Source organism: Myotis brandtii, unplaced genomic scaffold (genome assembly GCF_000412655.1).
Source record: "Myotis brandtii unplaced genomic scaffold, ASM41265v1 scaffold1174, whole genome shotgun sequence".
NCBI classification, from domain to species: domain Eukaryota; kingdom Metazoa; phylum Chordata; class Mammalia; order Chiroptera; family Vespertilionidae; genus Myotis; species Myotis brandtii.
Genome location: NW_005354065.1, coordinates 516,496 through 536,680, shown reverse-complemented (window position 1 = coordinate 536,680; position 20,185 = coordinate 516,496). Strand labels below are relative to the sequence as shown.

At 40.5% G+C, this 20,185-nt stretch overlaps 1 protein-coding gene and 1 pseudogene across 1 annotated transcript in view; one reads left to right on the top strand and one right to left on the bottom strand.

Moving 5' to 3' along the window:
* LOC102259551 overlaps positions 1-9,245 on the top strand; it is a 49,632-nt pseudogene extending 40,387 nt beyond the window's left edge.
* The window catches only part of LOC102259858 (thrombospondin type-1 domain-containing protein 7B), a 525,758-nt gene that overhangs the window by 444,329 nt on the left and 61,244 nt on the right, over positions 1-20,185 (bottom strand). The gene's annotated exons all lie outside the window — the stretch shown is intronic.

Sequence of the window (20,185 nt, the reverse complement as noted above, 5' to 3'; positions counted from 1 at the left end):
CACATCCAGTGAATCAACTCCAACAAACATATTCCACTGAAAGTCATGCACATCTGTATCATGATATAGTACCAAAATGTTCAGAGCAGTACTATTTGCAAAAGTAAAAATGGAAACAATCCAAATGTCCATTAGCAATAGAATGAAAAAATAAATTGTATAATATTTGTTCAATAGAATGCTGTGCAGCAATAAAACATACACCAACATGGCACTGTGCGGATGAATCTCAGAGAAAACAAGAGGAGTAAAAATAGAAAATCACAGAAGATCCTTATAGAGTACTAGAGGACCAGTGCACAGAATTTGTGCACTGGTAGGGTCCCTAGCAGCTACCAGCTGCCGGCTGGGGCCTCCCTCCCTTCCCACAGCCAGCTCCACCCCCTGGTCCAACTCCCAGGCTAACTCCCGGTCGCGGGGACAATTTTCATACTACACTTTTATTATATAGGATAATTCCATTTACATAAAGTTCAAAACTAAGCTCTCTTATTTAGGGAAGCATCCAATAGTGCTAACTCTAATGAAAAGAAATGACAATATTATAAACGAAAGGGAAAGTGCTTCCTTCCAATTGAGGAGTATGATAAGGACAAGGCACATGGGGGGGACAAGGCAATATTCTATTTCTCGGACTAGGTTATTGTATCATGGCTCACTGAACAATTATATTTTAAACCTGCATTTATGTTTTTCTCTAAGAATATCTACCAAAAATAAAATAATGTTTAAATATTTCAAAATACATAAATTAGAGAAAAGACCAAGAGAAGAAAATATCAAAAGCAGAGGAATGAAGGATGGGTTATTTCAATGACCCAGGAGAAATGACCTGAGGTCTTGAACAGTGGCAGAAGAGGGGGAGAAATGGAACTGATGTTTTCATAGTTGAGATAGAATTATTAAGATTTGGTGAATATTGGATACAACAACAAAGAGAAAAAGAGGAAACAGTGATGTCTTCAAGATTGTATTCAGGTGAGTGAGTGATAGGATAAATACACCATTTAACAGGGAGAGACAATAGAGGAAAGTGAACAAGTTAGCACGAGCAAGGTGGGGAAGATGTTAGGAACAGCTGGGATATTTTGAGTTTAACATCCCTGTGTGACAGCCCTGTAGAGATACACAATAAGATTAAAATACTGGTGTAGAATATAATTCCATTGCAATCATTTATTTCAAATATCCAACCAACAAATTTTTTTTTTAGTATCCCCCACCTGCAAGGTATCATGCTGAGCACTGTAGAGGCCACAATAAAGTGTAAGTAGCATTCTCTTTCCCAGGAAGCTTACAATTTAGTTAAAGATACAGGACATGTATAAAGAGAATGGCAGGAAAATAAAAGGCAAGGCTAAAAGACTTCCAAATATGATAAGTGATAGAGAGTTTATTAGAGGAGGAGAAAAGGTAGGTGGGTAGGTAGGCAGGTAAGTAGGTAGGTAGGTAGGTAGATGGATGGATCCGTAGATAGATATACAGATAGGAAGGGGTGGAGAGAGAAAAGGATTCACAAATAGTGACTTGTATCTTGAAACATGTGTAGGACTTAGAAAGAAGGAAAAAGTATTTCCAGACTCAGGGAAGGTGCTTAATAATATATTCAGAGGAAACTAAACAGACCAGCCTGGGTAAAATTAGAAGACCAGCAAAGACAGCATGGAAATGGTTCAATGGAACTAGATTTTTTTTGTCAGATGAATAGGAGATAAGAAAACAAAAGATAAAGAACCATGCCACTATATCACTCAAAACAAAAAGATGTAAGACCTGAACTAAAATATAGCAGTAGAAATGCAACCAAAGGAACTGACTAAAAAATGTATTGTTTAGAAAAATTCATATACATGTTATTTGGGGGAAGAGAGTAAAGCTAAAGCCAAATCTGACATTTGAGCTAGACAGAAAGATCCCTGAGACCACCATGAGAAAGAAGGGAGCCAGGAGAGGAGATTTGGGAGGGGAACATGTGTATAATTTTAAGCACTGGGAGGATAATGAGACAGAAACTGATTAATCAAATAAAAAAAAAAGCCCACTGTGGTCTTGGAAAACTAGAGCACATACTTGGGAAAAAAGTTTGGTCAGCATAATAATTAAGATTCATGCACAGAAAAGTGAGAGTTGAATCTAGAGAAGTGATAAAATCTCTAATGAATTTAGTACAGAAACATGTATTGAGCACCAACACATTATGTACCATAACAAGAATATAGATAAAGAATTATAGAGAGAAAATGCAAGGAATTCACAAGTTTAACAAGTGGGAAGAAAACAAACCATTAAAAAGTGACTATGATTAGCACCTTCCTCATTTCTCCCTCCTCTACTCTGGCAACCACAGGTGTAAGGTTTTAACTATGCAAGACAATAGTTAACAATATTGTGCCTGTAGTTGACAATATTGTACTTACACTCAAAAATCATGAGTTAAGAATAAATCTCATGTTGTGTTCTTACCACAATATTTTTTTAAAACAAAGACATACAGTTGACCTTTATATAACATGAGGGTTAGATCAACAACTTCCTGAGCAGTCAAAAATCCAGGTATAACTTCTGACTACCAAAAACTTAGCTACACTGGTTGTTCCTTGGTTTCTGTGGGGGATTTGTTCCAGGACCCCTCTGGATACCAAAATGAATAGATGCTCACAACTACAATATAAAATAGCATAGATCAATGCATTCAGTTGGCCCTTCCTATCCAAAGAAAATATCAACTATGAATTGAAAACAGTATGGTATTTATTGAAAAGCATTCATGTCTAAGTGGATCTGCACCATGCAAACCCATGTAGTTCAAGGGTCAATTGTATTGCAACATAAAAAAAATAAAAATCAGAAGCAAAAGGGAAACCAGATTATCTCGATTGGACAGTAAAACATATGGTAGAAGACTAAAAGAGCCAACAAAACAGAGATGTCAGGGAAAAATGACAAAGATAGGGTCTTTGAAATGCCACTGACATATTTGCCAATGTTACCACCGATAAGGGTTTAATCTCCAACATTTACAGGGAACTCTTACAACTTAACAAAAGGAAGGTAAACAACCCAATCAAAAAATGGGCAACAGACCTAAATAGATACTTTTTGAAAGAAGATAGAAGGAAGGCCAAGAGACATATGAAAACATGCTCAAAGTCACTAATTATCTGAGAGATGCAAATCAAAACGACAATGCGGTACCATCTCACACCTGTCAGAATGGCTATCATCAACAAAGCAACAAACGACAAGTGCTGGCAAGGATGCGGAGAAAAAGGAACCCTCGTGCACCGCTGGTGGAAATGCAGACTGGTGCAGCCACTGTGGAGAACAGTATGGAGTTTCCTCAAAAAACTAAAAATGGAACTCCCATTTGACCCAGTGATCCCACTTCTGGGAATATATGAGAGCAAGAATTTATGTTGTGGTCATAGCTCCAGTGCCTAAAATAGTGTCCATGCAGAGGATGTCCTGAAAACCAAGTCAAAGAGACACATCAAGAGGAAGGCCTATGAATTGTGTCGCATGAGAGGTCAGATGACATGAGGACAGAGAACTGACAGGGGCAATTTCAAATGAGCTGTGTGAAAAAATATCTGATTGATGTGGGTAAAAGCATTAATGGGTAGTAAGGAAGTAAAGTTTGCAATATAACAGCCCTTCTAAGGAGGCTTGCTATATAGATAAATGGGATCATAGCTGGGGAGATGTGTTTGCTTTGGGATGGGAGATAATATAGAATATTTGTATAAAGATGAGAATGTTTGAGTAGAGAGGGGGAAAGTTGGTAATTCAAAATAAGGGGAATAGTGAGTAAAGCAATGCTCTTAAGAAGTCCAGAGGTGGCAATTCTGGTTCACATGGTTGGAAGTGGCCCTAGCCTGAAGGAGAAACAATTACCCCATTGGGAAAAGCAGCCAGGCCTGGCATAGATGCAAGTTGACAGAAGACATGGCAGCTCTCTTCTGATTCCTTTCTTAGTGAAGGAGAATTGAGTGTGCTGAAGGTTTAATCAAAGAAGACATGAAACCATTGTCTTGGGCATGAGGAAACTAATTTACTGAGGAGATATGATAGAACCTCTAGATACTACTGAGTACCTATGGGAATTTTGTGGTATGATATTTTAAGTGAGGACATTCAGCAACAAAATTATGGATTCTTTCCCAGCTATGTTCAGTTGCAAGGGTACAGTTGTAGAGTGGATTAAGGGTTGAATTTAACCATTCTGATTAGCACTATTTTCTACCAAATGAGATAAATAGTAATAAAAATTATTGTAGCCCAAATAACAGTTCTTCATGTGGTCTGGTCTCACCATGTTAGCACATTAACACACACATATATAAAGTATAATAATAAAAAAAGGAATTGTTTATTTACACTTCTCAAAGAATACTAGTATTTGAGTAGATCCAATTCAAAACATAAAATGCCATTCCTTTTTCTGTTCACTAACTCCCTCACTCAGGAATACCCTTAAAACCTTTCACCACAATTTATTCACAACTCTGCCAATCAAAAGCTGTGACACAAGGCTGGAATGGGCTCTGCTCTTCCCTCTTAATTTCCCGTTTCTAGTGCCTTCACTTCCTTCCACTTCTTTTGAGCAAATCATGAATCTTTCCAACACAGATTGCCTGTCTTGTCTTCTCCTGTGCTTCTCTACTAATTACTCTGATCTGAACAGTAAATGAAAGGGTAGAGTGGAAGGGATGTAGAGAGCGTGCAGTGTCAACCACACCAGCTAAAATCTTCCGGAAAGAGGAGGGATTTTTCCAAATGTCACACCTTCATCCTTGTTACATCATTTTCATTACATAATTCTGACCCCCCCTGCCCCCCCCAAAAAAGCAAGAAGTGGCCCTAGCCTGAAGGAGAAACAATTACCCCATTGGGAAAAGCAGCCAGGCCTGGCATAGATGCAAGTTGACAGAAGACATGGCAGCTCTCTTCTGATTCCTTTCTTAGTGAAGGAGAATTGAGTGTGCTGAAGGTTTAATCAAAGAAGACATGAAACCATTGTCTTGGGCATGAGGAAACTAATTTACTGAGGAGATATGATAGAACCTCTAGATACTACTGAGTACCTATGGGAATTTTGTGGTATGATATTTTAAGTGAGGACATTCAGCAACAAAATTATGGATTCTTTCCCAGCTATGTTCAGTTGCAAGGGTACAGTTGTAGAGTGGATTAAGGGTTGAATTTAACCATTCTGATTAGCACTATTTTCTACCAAATGAGATAAATAGTAATAAAAATTATTGTAGCCCAAATAACAGTTCTTCATGTGGTCTGGTCTCACCATGTTAGCACATTAACACACACATATATAAAGTATAATAATAAAAAAAGGAATTGTTTATTTACACTTCTCAAAGAATACTAGTATTTGAGTAGATCCAATTCAAAACATAAAATACCATTCCTTTTTCTGTTCACTAACTCCCTCACTCAGGAATACCCTTAAAACCTTTCACCACAATTTATTCACAACTCTGCCAATCAAAAGCTGTGACACAAGGCTGGAATGGGCTCTGCTCTTCCCTCTTAATTTCCCGTTTCTAGTGCCTTCACTTCCTTCCACTTCTTTTGAGCAAATCATGAATCTTTCCAACACAGATTGCCTGTCTTGTCTTCTCCTGTGCTTCTCTACTAATTACTCTGATCTGAACAGTAAATGAAAGGGTAGAGTGGAAGGGATGTAGAGAGCGTGCAGTGTCAACCACACCAGCTAAAATCTTCCGGAAAGAGGAGGGATTTTTCCAAATGTCACACCTTCATCCTTGTTACATCATTTTCATTACATAATTCTGACCCGCCCTGCCCCCCCCCCAAAAAAAAAGCAAAGAACCATTGTCTCCATCTCTGGAATATAATATTCAGAAATAGTAATGAAATTTCTAATTGCCATTCTATTAGAACTTCTATTTTGCTCTGCTGTTGAAACCAATAACAAATGAACAACAACAAAACCTGAATTTCAAAATAAACGTTATGATAAAAATCGAAGAATTAGCTTTTATGTTCCTTCTTTCAAGCTCTATGTTTGTTTTATAAACTGGCAAAAAAAATCCCCACAAATGTGTTATTTCCTTAGGAAGAATAATAGATCACTTATCTTCCTTAAGTTCAATTTCTCAGCAGAAATATGTATTATTTTCTGTGGTGCTTTAACATCATTTCACTGTCAATTTTCCCTCAACTGCCTTGTGAGTGCTTCTAAAGTCTTGAAGCCCAGGCCAGCTCCTATGTCCTCTCTTTCTGCTATTTAACTAGCCTCAGGGATTGTTTCCTTTGTTTTCAGGGGCTGACCTGACACATACCACTTTGGAAGTGCTGCTTGTCCTTTTCACTCAGTGCTGCCTGTGGAGCAGGGTGGAACCATCCCAACTCTGCTGCTTGCAAGGCAAGGTTGTCTTCAAATGTTAGGATTTTTATTGCCATATAAAATATATACTGTGGAGAACCAGATAACACATGTTAATACTACAAATAGTTATCTGTTTCCTATTGCTGCTATAACATATGACCGCAAACTTGGTGACTAAAAACAACACAAATTTATTATCTTATAATTCTCAAAGTCAGAATTCTTCAAAGGGTCTCACTAGACTAAGAACAAGGTGCCGGCCAGGCTCTGTTCCTTCTGGAGGCTCTAGAGAGGAACCCATGTCCTTGATTTTGCAGCTTCTAGAGGCTGCCTGTGTCCCTTGGCTCATGGCTCCCTTCCAGGGTCAAAGCCAGCAGCAGTAGCATCTAGTCTTTCTCATGTAGCATCATTCTGACCATCACCCTTCTGCATCTCTCTGACTCATCAGACCCTGGTGATTACACTGGGCCCATCCAGAAAATACAGGATTCTCTCCCCATTCCCCATCTCAAGTTCAGCTGGTTAGCAACCTTAGTTTCATGAGTACCCTTAATTCCTCTTTGCTATGTAACATATCATATTGTGAGATTCTAGGGATTAGGACATGGGCATCTTTGGGGAAGAGGGTGCATTATTCTGCCCACCAGAGGTACTAACATTACAAAAACCTAGGAAATCTTTTTTAATGCTCAAATTAATTTTCTTCAGGTCCCAGTTCTTTGCTGATACAATAATTGAAAGTTGCATGAGACTTCTATGCCTTTCCATTGTTATGCAAGATAGCACTAACCATTTCACTGTGCAGACAGCCCACATGGACTCCCTCCTTCATGATCACCTGTCTTCCTTAAATGTAAAGCGAAGGAAGCAGTAAATCCATAACAATGAGTGCTTCCTTGCTTCAAGCTTGGCATGCTTGTTTGAAGACTACATAGTAATGGGCACCAAGTCCAGCCAGGAATGAGCCATTCTGAGCATTCCCTCTTAGCTTCACTATTTCCACTGAAGAATATATGCATAAATATCAATACTACCTAGAAGCTTTCCATCAAAGGCAAACATTTTAATTTTTACCTAAGAACTTACCAAAACTTTCCTGATCTCACATTTTCTAAAATGCCATTTCCCTGCTTCCCCCCTTTCCCACTCCCCCACAAGTCCACATTCCATCCCCCATTCTTCTGTTCATAGGACCATACGTGACAGTGGTAGCTCCAAAATTTCTTGTATAAAGAGATTCAAGATAGGAACCTTGTTTGGTGGGGAAGGCCTGGCATTAGAGGCCATGTGCCAAAGCTGCTGTTTGAAAAGCACTTCCAAGAAACAACACTGAAATTACTCACATCAAAGAATGGGGTAAAGCTGGAAAAACTCATGGAAAGGCTAAAGGCATTCCCCACCCAAAGCTGCCCTGTTGTTATCAGTAATGATGGAGAAATTATATAGGAACTGCACATTTGGAAGAGACATTTGAGACCATTCCAGTTGAAGCCCCAATCCTCAAATGAATACCTGAGAGTTGTCTCACCCATCCTGCAATGTCAAACAAACAATCCAGAACTCCCTCACTCAAAAAGGTTAGCATTTTAGCCCCGCTGGTGTGACTCAGTGGTTGAGTGTCAGTCTATGAACCAGGAGCTGACGATTCGATTCCCTGTCAGGGCATATGCCCAGGTTTCAGGCTCAATCCCCCAATGTGGGGAGTGCAAGAGGCAGCCAATGAAGGATTCTCTATCATCATTGATGTTTCTATCTCTCTCTTCTTCTCTGAAATTAAATATATATATATTAAAAGGTTAGCATTTTAGCTCTCAGTTCTGAAACTGGGTGATTTTCATTCTGAATCAAATATTCCTCCCCCCAGTCTGGTGTCCTGCTTCTTTACCTAAAATTAACAACTGATTCCTGCCACTGAAGTCCCTTCCAGAGTCTCTCTTCCTTGCCAACTCTCTATTCTAGTTGGGGATAAATGTCAGAATTATTTTAATCAAATAAACACACAAAAACATTCCTAACTATCTCGGCAATATGTTTATGGAGGTAATTGGTAGGGGGACGAACTCCTCCCTCTATTGAGCCATGCATTTTATGTCTTGTCACCCAGATTTCAGACTAAAAGACATTTGGACTTGGAGAAATAATGGCTGTAAGTAACAAAGTTCAGACCACCTTGCTACAAAGTCAACAAGGAAACCCAAGATGATTCCTCTGACCAATTAATATGTGGTAATTGAAAAAGTTCATGAAGTGAGATTTTGACAACCAGGTAACTTTGAGAGAATGTGGGAAGCTGTAGGTTTCTACAAAAACCTGTGTTTAGGAGCAAAGGGAAGCAGTAAGTTTAGAGAATAAGAAGTGCTGTAACAAGAAGAGTCCAGTTTCAATAACTCACTTGAACAAATGCTGCGAATTGGAATGTAAGGTTGATGAGCTGTTCAAGAGGAGAGAGCAACAGCTTCCCTGACTCAATGTCCACCTCCCTGGGCAACCACAAGCAGAAGTCTGGGAAGAAAGCCGCACTCCCAAAGAAGCAGGAAATCATTAGGAAAGTCACCATGGTTGGAGCAAATGAGTAGAAACTGTCTCTGTCAAAGTAGCTTCTGCTCTCGGATGTGCTATTGATCCCTAGATGGTGTCGAATCTCTGAGGTTTCCTTGTAACTCTGCAGCCAATACCACTTAAGACCAATTCCACTTCTGACAGAACTTGCCAGAGGAACCCCATGCTGAGGCAATCCGACGGGGCAGGCACACTGACCCTCCTGTCCACCACCACCACCACCACCTCTCCCAGCATCACCCCCGTCTCTGAGGCTTACCTGTTAGAAACCCATCTGGAGGAGATCCAGCCACATTGGGACAGTGCTGCCCTTTAGACTGCTTGGTCCTGTAGTAACCTGAAACCTGTCTCCAAAAACACATGCCCAGTTTTGCTCTCCAGTGCTACCCAGAATAAATTTTCTCATTCTCACACATACATATCATTCAAACAGTTAAAGAAGGTTCTGTTTACTCTGAGTCTTCATTCCTCCCAGGCAAATATCCCCAATTCTCTGAGAACAGCCACAGGTCCTCTCACCCTTGTTCTCTCCTTCCTCTGCCCCGCCCTTCTGTCAATGTCCCTCAGGCAAATGCGCCCAAATCCCCATTCTTCCAATGTGGCTTCATTATCACAGAATGAAAGGACTATTACCTCCCAAATTCAGGGCAGTGCATCTGGATGAAACCAGGCTACAGTCTGAATCGATGCATCCAGATGAACCATTTTGGCCAGTGCACCAGGTCCAGGTTGCTAAATTAGGTTGTGCTTGCAGATTGTGCTTGCAATCAACTAAGACCACTCAATATTTTCGCCAAGCTGCAGATAAACCACACACCTCCTTCATCCTGTGTTCATGCGGTCTGCAGTTTAGTTGAAGGACACAACTATAGATCTTACTTATAGAGCTCCTTAGAGTTCCTTGAGCTTTTATTTTTTTAAAAATTGAGTTTCCAGTATTTGCGTTTGGATAAATTTCAAAATATATTTATTCTCTCTTTATTCATTACTTCTACATTTTGACTTGTTTCTGCAAAGTAAATTAAGATGGAAATATTAATTTGTTTTACTATACATATAAAATGCTGTAATTAATATGAAAAATAGGCTTGAAAAATCTTACCATTGTGCACCATAATAAAAAATCAGAATTCAAATTTCATCTGGTTACACACAAAGAACTATTATAGTTATTGCAGACCTTTGCATATCCTGATTTAGATATGCAAGATACTAATAATCACTTTTAGCTTTGTATCTCATTAATAAATATCCCCATTGGTGGTTAGCTTCAATATGCTAAGGAAAATACCAGATTGTAACTACTAACAACCGTAAGGCACATTGTTAGCAACTAGTACTGGTTAGTAATGCAACTTTAATCCTCACAACTCAGGTACAGTCTTTCAAACAAGAAGACCCCACGCTCTGGGGTATCACTGAGTTCAAATTTTTCAGACTTTACCCACAAAGTGATGCTATATGGTATCATCTGAACTACTGAAATGTACAAGACCACATTCATTCAAATGTACAGTGCTTTAATCCAGATACAAAATACAAAACTCTGGAGGTTCTTTGCAACATAACAACAAAGAAAAATAAAATGCTTTAGTGAGACCAATAAAACTGTATTTGCCAGGACTCTGCTATAATATTAAAAAAAGGAAGCATTAATAATAATGAATGATAATAATGATCCTATATAATAAAGAGGCAATATGCAAATTGATCATAACTCCAACACAAAAATGGCTGCCCCCATGAGGTCAAAGATGGCCAGCAGGGGATGGCAGTTGTGGGTGATCAGGCCTGCAGGGGAGGGCAGTTAGGGGTGACCAGGCCAGCAAAGGAGGGCAGTTGGGGGGAACCAGGCCTGCAGGGGAGGGCAGTTGGGAGGGGCCAGGCCTGCAAGGGAGGGCAGTTGGGGGCAATCAGGCCTGCAGGGGAGGGCAGTTAGGGGTGACCGGGCCAGCAAAGGAGGGCAGTTGGGGGGAACCAGGCCTGCAGGGGAGGGCAGTTGGGAGGGACCAGGCCTGCAGGGGAGGGAAGTTGGGAGGGACCAGGCCTGCAGGGGAGGGCAGTTGGGGGAAACCGGGCCAGTAGGGGAGGACAGTTAGGGGCAACCAGGCCAGCAGGAGAGGACAGTTAGGGGCAATCGGGCCGGCAGAAGAGCAGTTAGGCATTGATCAGGCTGGCAGGGGAGTGGTTAGGGGGTGATCAGGCTGGCAGGCAGGCGAGCAGTTGGGAGCCAGCAGTCCTGGATTGTGAGAGGGATGTCCAACTGCCCGATTAGGCCTGATCCCACCTGGATCAGGCCTATTCGGGCAGTCAATCCTTTAAGAGGGGTCCCAGACTGGAGAGGTGGGCTGATGGGCTGAGGGACACACACACACACACACACACACACACACACACACACACCATGCACAAATTTCATGCACTGGGCCTCTAGTTAATAATAATGAACTAGTCACGGCAAGAGACATAATAATAAATCATATTGGTCTATGTACCTAAAAAATCTCAGTAGCCACAGCAGGATTCTAGGATCACAGAGTGCCATCAGGACCTGGTCTCTCTCCATCGCTCAGCTCTGCTCTCCTCCTTGCTGGCTGCACATGGACCACCATACATCCTCTCAGACTTAATTCTTGATTGAAAATATATGTCCCTTTCTGGCAATACCAGCCCAAGACGCAGGCTAAATGAACTAACACAGAAAGTATAGCCATGAGTCAATTAATGACAGGAATATGTTCTGAGAAATGCATTGTTAGATGATGTCATCATTTTGTGAACATCATGGGGTGCTCTTACACAAAACTAGATGGTATAGCCTACTACATGCCTAGGATTTATGGTATAGCCTGTTTCTCCCAGGCTATAAGCCCATACAGAATGTTACTATACTAAATACTGTAGGTCATTGTAACATTTGTGTAACTAAACACATTTGAAAGTATTTGTGTATCTAAACGTATGTAAACATAGAAAAGGTACAGTAAAAGTGTGGTATAAAAGATTTTTAAAAAGGTACTCTTGTACAGGGCACTTTCCATGAATGGAGATGGCAGGACAATTTGCTCTGGATGAGTCACTGAGTGAATGGGGAGTGACTGTGAAAACCTAAGACAGTGATGGCGAACCTTTTGAGCTCGGCGTGTCAGCATTTTGAAAAACCCTAACTTAACTCTGGTACCATGTCACATATATAAATTTTTTGATATTTGCAACCATAGTAAAACAAAGACTTATATTTTTGATTTTTATTTTATATATTTACAAGCCATTTAACCAAGAAAAATCAACCAAAAAAATGAGTTTGTGTGTCACCTCTGACACGCGTGTCATAGGTTCGCCATCACTGGCCTAAGACATCACTGCCCACTATTATAAACTTTACAAACACTGTACACTCGGCTATACTAAATTGATGAAACAATTTCTTCAGTAATAAATTAACCGTAGCTTACTGTAACATTTCTAACTTTATAAACTTTTTAATTTTACAAGGTAAAAAAGTTACAGTAAGTAGTGTGTTGAACTATGGACAGACATTACAACAGCTAAGATGTCACGAAGCAATAGGAGTTTTTCAGCTCCATTACAGTCTTATCAGACCACCACTCTATATGTGGACTGTTGTTGACCAAAATGTCGTTATGCAGCTCATGCCTATAAGTGACACTAATTGGCCAGGCCAATTATGTGCTCTTGTCTGGAACCAGGGGGGAGCCCTTCCTGAACATAATCTGAGGAAGACAGAGGGCCTCTGCGCTACTGTTACCCAAGGAAGGGGCAATTGATATTAGATAGACACAAACCTCAAATGGCCACTCACTGCATAAGCCGAGTAAAATTCTCATGGTACACTAATCATAGAACACTTTGTAGATCACAGAGAAAGATAGGTCAGCTAGGGGTCAGACCAATAGACAAACCTGTAATGTTTCCAGGCACAAACAGCCAAGCGCTCTCTCCCAGATTTGCAAAACATGCAACCACATTTTCCATTTCAGCCAGTGTTAAGATCCATTCTCACTCAGGGCCAAGCTGGCATTGTATGCTGCTGAATAATTTATTTTGCTGACACGAAGTTAAAAACCGGTCATGTCTGCTTTGCCAAGTGCCCTTGAGATCAAAGGTTTAGCTCAGGATTCATGTGGCTGGCTTTCTTACATATTTAAAGCATTTAGGGTAGATTTAATCTTATTCCATGCCTGACCCATTAAATAAATGTCTACTGCCTTAGAGGAAGAACCGTAATGTTTTCTCATGTTCAAGAAAACAAGTCGTTTCTATATTCCTCTTTCCTATTGCCTCCAATGAATGAAATGCCCTCACTTTTGCCCTGCTTTTGCATTCACTTATTTTATATACAACACGCTAAGAAATTTCAATACCAACTTAAAATCTGATATTAAAAAAAATACCTCACACCCTAAACCTAATTGATACCAACATTGTTTTAAAGGGAACTACAACTGTAAAGGAACTGTGATGGCTGCTTCTGTGACTGGGCTTCCCGAGGTGGCATATCTGCTTCTCTGAGAGATTCCTATTTAAGGAACATGGGAAGCTATTATTAACACACAGGAAAATTACACAGAGTAGACTGTGTTAGTCATATCAAATCCAATTCCCTTCTGGAGTGAGGCTAATTCAGCCTGGTTACTTTCTACATTACATTACAACAACTTGATATTATAAACTGGAACAAACTCAGGTAATGATCTGGGCAAACAATAGTTCTCCAAACCCCCATCCATACATTAGCTCCCTCGAGGTGACCCAATTTATGCATTCCAGCTCTCCAAAAATTACCTTAAATTGCATACAATTCTATTCTCAGATCTTTTCAAACAAGGGCAGAGTTCTCCCATGCTGAGGCTGCTAGGTTCTCCAGTGGGTGGTCCTCATTTCTGCACCATTAGTGTGACTGGTCTGCCCCTCACCCTCCATTATAGGTTCTAGGTTCCCTCCGGTATGTTATTTCAAATATGTGGTATTAAAGGATAACGAAAACTAATAAAGCAAGATGACAATCTATTGGTAAAAAGCAAAACGGTTAATTCTAGAACCTATGGAAAGACACAGAGAAATTACTACAAACAACCATATGGAAACGATCAATAAAAAACAAGATATCTGGAAACTGTAGGGTAAAGCTTGAGAACCCACAAATGCATCCCTTCATGGTATGTCAGAAGAGGCCAGAGGGACAATGTGAGACAAAGAAAAGGAAGCTCTTATGTGATGTCTTAAAAGCAAGGCAGAGTCTGTAACTGGTCAATATGTCAAATGAAGAGGAAAATCACTATGAGATGAGCTGACCAAGAAAGATTTGCAAAATACTTTTACCCTTTTTTTGCACCTGGCTACCCTTTGATGGATTTCTTCTCCTGTCAGTTTAACAGCCATCTCCTCAGGGAGCTTCCGAACTCCCAGACCAGACCAGCCCCCTCCCATCAAACATCTACAACAGCCTGTTTTCCTCTTTTAAAGCACATCTCACAATGGAGACTGAATAATGAATAACAATGATTTTAAATATCTGATAACTATACTACAAACTCAGTGACTGCAGGGGTCACACCCGGTCCCAGCACCTAGCAGTGTCAATAAATGATCCATTAAGTACTTCTTTGAGTGGATGACTGAATGGACCATCTAACTCTCTCATCCCTAGAATGTGACTCTAAAATAAAATCTGAAAGCCTATCACTATTTAGATGACTCAGTGAGGCTGTGTTTCTGACACATTTGTCATTAAGTAAATCTCATATCTCTTAAATTCCAACTCTTGAACTGTGGGCAATGTTGATATCTCTCATTAGCTTAGAGAGAAATGAGCATAGACAACAAGATAATGTCCATGAAATTATCAGGAGAGAATAAAAACCCTATTTAAGGATTAGGAATTATGGGAGCTTTAGGAATATATGCTTATTTGTACACTTGTGCTTACATGTGTTTTAGAGTTGATGACATTCATGTGTGAGCAAAGTGATGTTTGGTCAATGCACGAAGATGGTGGAGTGGCTCTGGGGTCATTTCTCTTTCCACTATGCTGCTCCACTTAAAGCTGACTCATGGGAACCCTTATTAATGACTGCTAGGGTCACCAAAGGAGGAACACACAAGGCCACAGTGGTAAGGGATTACACATTTATTAGGTCATCTGGATACCAGATGGGCTGAGCCCCCAAATGGCGCCAGCACCCAGGGGCTGGGAGTCAGTTTTTAAAGGACTCTTGGCAGGTTTGTTTCTGGGTAAAGAATTGTCTGTGCAGGTCTGGATCCTGGGAAGGACTGCAGGGGAGAGATTATGGTTTTAGCAAGTGCAATGTGGTCTAAGCAAAAGGGAATGTCTGTTCTGAAGTGACCTAAAGGTCAGTTCCCAGGGGAGGGGTATCAATTCAATTATTTGATCAACCCTAACAATGACTTTCATACATTTCTACATGAGGGGCATAATCTATACTTATAAAAGGGTAATATGCTAATTAGACTGGATAAACCGGATGTCTTCCGGATGTCCTTCCGGACAAAGCCACAGCAGCTTCCAGGGCCAGGGGCCAGTGGCACAGGAGGGGCGACAGCATGGGTGAGGTGGCGGGGCGGGCCTGTCCAGCACTGCGGCCCCTTTTGCAGAGGTGGCACGGGAGAGGCAGCAGCGCAGGCCTGTCCAGTGCCACAGCCCCTTTCGCAGAGGCAGCAGGAGAGGGGGCTGTGTGGTCCCAGACCCAGTGCTGCCCCTTCCACAGAGGCAGCCACAGAGGCAGTGGCGCGAGCCTGGTACTGGTGCCATGCCTCTGTAGAGGCTGGACTGGGTGCCACCTGCTGTGCCTCAACTTCCCACAGCCCCTCCCCCAGTGGGGGGGGGGCAGCACTAAGAAGCAAGGGCCAAGGGCCGGCAGCCACAGCGGCCGGCAGTGGCAGCAGCAGTGGGGTGATGGGGGTGGCGCCTTCCCCTGATCGGCCCGGTCACTTCACGCACAGGGAGGCCAGACTGCAGCTTAGGCCCGCTCCCCAGGAGGAGCAGGCCTAAGCCATCGTAGAACATCCCCTGAGGGCTCCCAGACTGTGAGAGGGGGCAGGCCAGGCTGAGGGATCCCCCGGCCCCCCATGCACGAATTTTCATGCTCCGGGCCTCTAGTAATGAAATAATCCTAGAAATAATCCTAGAAATTTTTCTCTTTTGAAGCACATTTCACATCGAGACTCTATAATGAATAGCATATGATTTTTAAATACCTGATGACAGCATTAAAAACTCAGTGACTGCAGGGATCACACCCAGGTTCCCAGCACCTAGCAGTGTCAATAAATGAAGGTAGCCCGCTCTCTACATGTACAAGTAAAGCTTAAGTATAAGAAAATACAATTCCTTTTTCTTTTTCTCTGTTTGAGTCACTTACTACTTGAGTAGTAAACATTATATCCTAATGTGAAAAGAAGTTCCTGAGGCTCAAAATAGTTGTGCTTTAAAATAGCTTAATGGCGCCTTTGAAACCAATAATTGTATTAAGCAGCAGTGTCTTTGAAGGAGTTAGCTAGCTTTGAAGCCCAATAAGAAGTTTGTCTTTCCCACAAAATTAATCTAAGTGAAATTTTATCTCTACAAAGGGGCCTTCAGCTGTCCATTCCTTTCTTCTCAAAGTGTAAGTGAAAAACTGTAAGTGAAAGATCTCAAAAATGTTTATCTTACTGTTTTTTTCTCTATAAACTTTTCCTTTATTTTCCTAATATTCTGCCACTTTGGATCAGTAACAAATCAAGTATTTTTCCATGTTACTAACAAAATATTACATACTTATTTACTAACCTTGGTCTTCAATTATTCTTCCTGAGAAATGTATAACTTTAACCAAATAGCATGTGATTTAACTACAGTTATTTGGCTATAAGTTATAAATTACCATGAATGTTTGCTTTGGAAGAATCCATATGAAATGGTAATTCTAAGTGATTTATGAATTTTTTATCCCCACTAATAGGAAATCTCACATATACACAAGGGAGAAGGTAGCCCACTCTCTTAATTTTCTACAAGGTCATTCCTAGAGACTCAAACTTTATAGTCTGTTCAGGTCAAAGGTGAAATAGACTCAAGGTTTTCATATTTGATTCTAGAGAACATGATCAAGACAACAAAAAATAATACCTCTTTGTTAGCCATACTCAACATAAAATACATGAAAAATTTTAGGTTCTCTGGGAACCCCTTTACAAGTGCTGGTAAATCATATATTTCACATAGTAATTCACAAAGAGTAAAAATATTAAAATGGATTTGGGTCTCTTGGGAGATTTACTGTCTTACTCAGATGAAAAAAATTCTCCAAAGATTAGACCTCTGCCTCTGAACAAGCCTATACTTAAATCATCTCAGTGATTTCTAGGAAAGGAATTTCAATAACTTACACTAACAAGAAAACAATATTCACATGCAAGAAAGTATTCTGCACAGACTATGTCTCTCAGTGCATTTATAATTTCATGGAAACTGAGAAATGGAAGCTACAGTGCATGAATCATATTCAAGTGCAGGAAAAGTCTCATTAAAACAATTACCTAGATAAAAAACAATCTAATATCCAAGTTATTTCCATATCATGACTCAGTGAAATATGTTTAGTTCATGTGATTTCAATGAGTTCATTATAAGTACTATTTTTTTTTACTGGTACATCTTTATTTTAAACACATTGGATATAAAAAAATAATCTTGATGAGTTAACCACACTCTCGGCAGAGAAAAGCTGATTTATAATTGAGGTTGGAATTTTAACAGTTCATTTTTCTGATCATCACAGAGTGATGATAATGTTGGTGACTATTCTATTTGAAACATCTGAATTCTAAACCATTCAAAACAATCAAACCATCCTCCCTTATAAAACACCATTCTGTAGCTCTGGTAGTCTCAGCCAAAGATGAAGGAAGGAAAATAGAGAGGAAATTGGAATAAGAAAATTTAGTAACTACTGTCTCCTTCCAGATTCATTCTATCTAGTTTATTCACTATAAAATCCGCTACACATTTGATGTTTTCTCCCCAGACGTGTTGGCTAGGAATAGAATTTACACATACAATGAATTCTAACAGTATGTCTTTACCAAAAAAATGGATGTTTATTAGAGTTCACTATATTAGAATTAAACTTCTATTTTTACTTAAATATATTTCCAGAGTACATTAATCAACAAATGACTTAAATTGAATGTGTATGCTAGTGTGTGTGTGTGTGTGTGTGTGTGTGTGTGTGTGTGTGTGTGACAATAATAAGGAAATGAGGAGTGGGGGCAGGAAAGAAACTATTCTGTGGTGTCTCTCTCTACCTTAAGTTACTTAATGAGTCTATCGTCTGAAGGCCAACTCTCAAGTGCATGCTTCATCCCCACTGATTCTCATCCCCACTGAGACTGATTCTCAATAGCAAGACTGCTGCACATTACATACCCATGACTTACTTATTTCATAACTGGAAGTGTGTGCCTTTTGACTGCCTTCACCCATTTTGCCCAACATGGTATAAGTTTTTTGTCACTAAAATTGAGTAGTTAAACTTGCATAAATTAAAATCACATGTGATGCCACTCCACTGTGTTCCTATAATGCAGTGATGGCAAACCTATGACACACGTGTCAGAGGTGACACACGAACTCATTTTTTTGGTTGATTTTTCTTTGTTAAATGGCATTTAAATATATAAAATAAATATCAAAAATATAAGTCTTTGTTTTACTATGGTTGCAAATATCAAAAAATTTCTATATGTGACATGGCACCAGAGTTAAGTTAGGGTTTTTCAAAATGCTGACACGGCGAGCTCAAAAAGTTTGCCATCACTGCTATTATGCATTAGAAGATTTGTTCCTTCTTCTCTACCCTTTCAAATTGTGTCCAATTAGTACAACAATCCTGTAGCATTAGGTATCTGTGCATGTGTAAATGAGAGACTGCAATAAGGACTTATAATATTTAAATATTAGAAATAATGTGAATCATATGTATGTATTTTTTAAATTATCAAAACTGAATGATAGCTATGCCAGCAGACTCAGTGAGTTGTAAGTTATACCTATATTATTGCCACATGGTAACTAAAACAAGGTTTGTCAGGAGTAGTCTTAAAATCTTCAAGTTTTCTACTCTGCTAGATTGAAACTTTCTCTCACATAAGATTTGAACCATATGTTGCCTATATGTTTATTTGACGTGAGACTTAAGTGAAAAAATACTTCTACAGCTCTTAGCACTCTGAGTGACAAACAGTTTAATTTCCAGTGTGTGTGTACATCAAATGCAAATGCTGCTGTCCCTTAGTAAACTATCCTAATTTCATTCCACTGGAAGTAATGTTTTCCTTACCTAGATTTTCATGATGTTTTCTCTCAACTTTTAAAGACACATATATGACATATACATAAAAATATATCTACTTACATTACACATGATTATTTCTTAAAACATCCTATCTAATAAAAGACAAAAAGGGTAATTTACCGTACCTTCGCTACACGTCCCATTGGCTAATCAGGGCGATATGCAAATTAACCGCCAACCAAGATGGTGGCTGGCAGCCATGCAGCTGAAGCCAGCAGGAGGCTTGCTTGCTCCACTGATGGAGGAAGCCAAGGTTCCCCGCCTGCCGCGGCCCGGCTCTGAGCTCCGAAAGCAACAAAGTTTCACTTATAGAAGCTAAACAAACCCCAGATACCTGCTTTCAGAAGGCCGTGGCCTCAGAGCTGGAGCCAGCTCTCAGCTCCAGTGACAGCAACAAAGTTTCAATTATAGAAGGTAAATAAATCCCAGAATAAAAAAAAAGAAAAAAAGGAGAGGCTGGAAGCTTCAGTCCCTGGCCAGCCTGAAAATGGCCCTCAGTTCCTCACCCAGGCTGGCCAGGCACCCCAGTGAGGACCCCCACCCTAAAGGGGGTGTGGCCAGCCTGAAAACAGCCATCAGACCCTCATCCAGGCTGTCCAGGCACCCCAGTGGGGACCCCCACCCTGAAGGGGGTGTGGCCAGCTGCAAACAGCCATCAGCCACTCACCCAACCTGGCCAGGCATCCAAGTGGGACTCCCACCCTGATCCGGGACATCCTTCAGTGCAAACCAGCCGGCCCCCACCCGTGCACCAGGCCTCTATCCTATATAGTAAAAGGGTAATATGCAAATTGACCCTAACAGCAGAAAGACTGAGAATGACTGGTCACTATGACACACACTGACCACCAGGAGGCAGACGCTCAATGCAGGAGCTGCC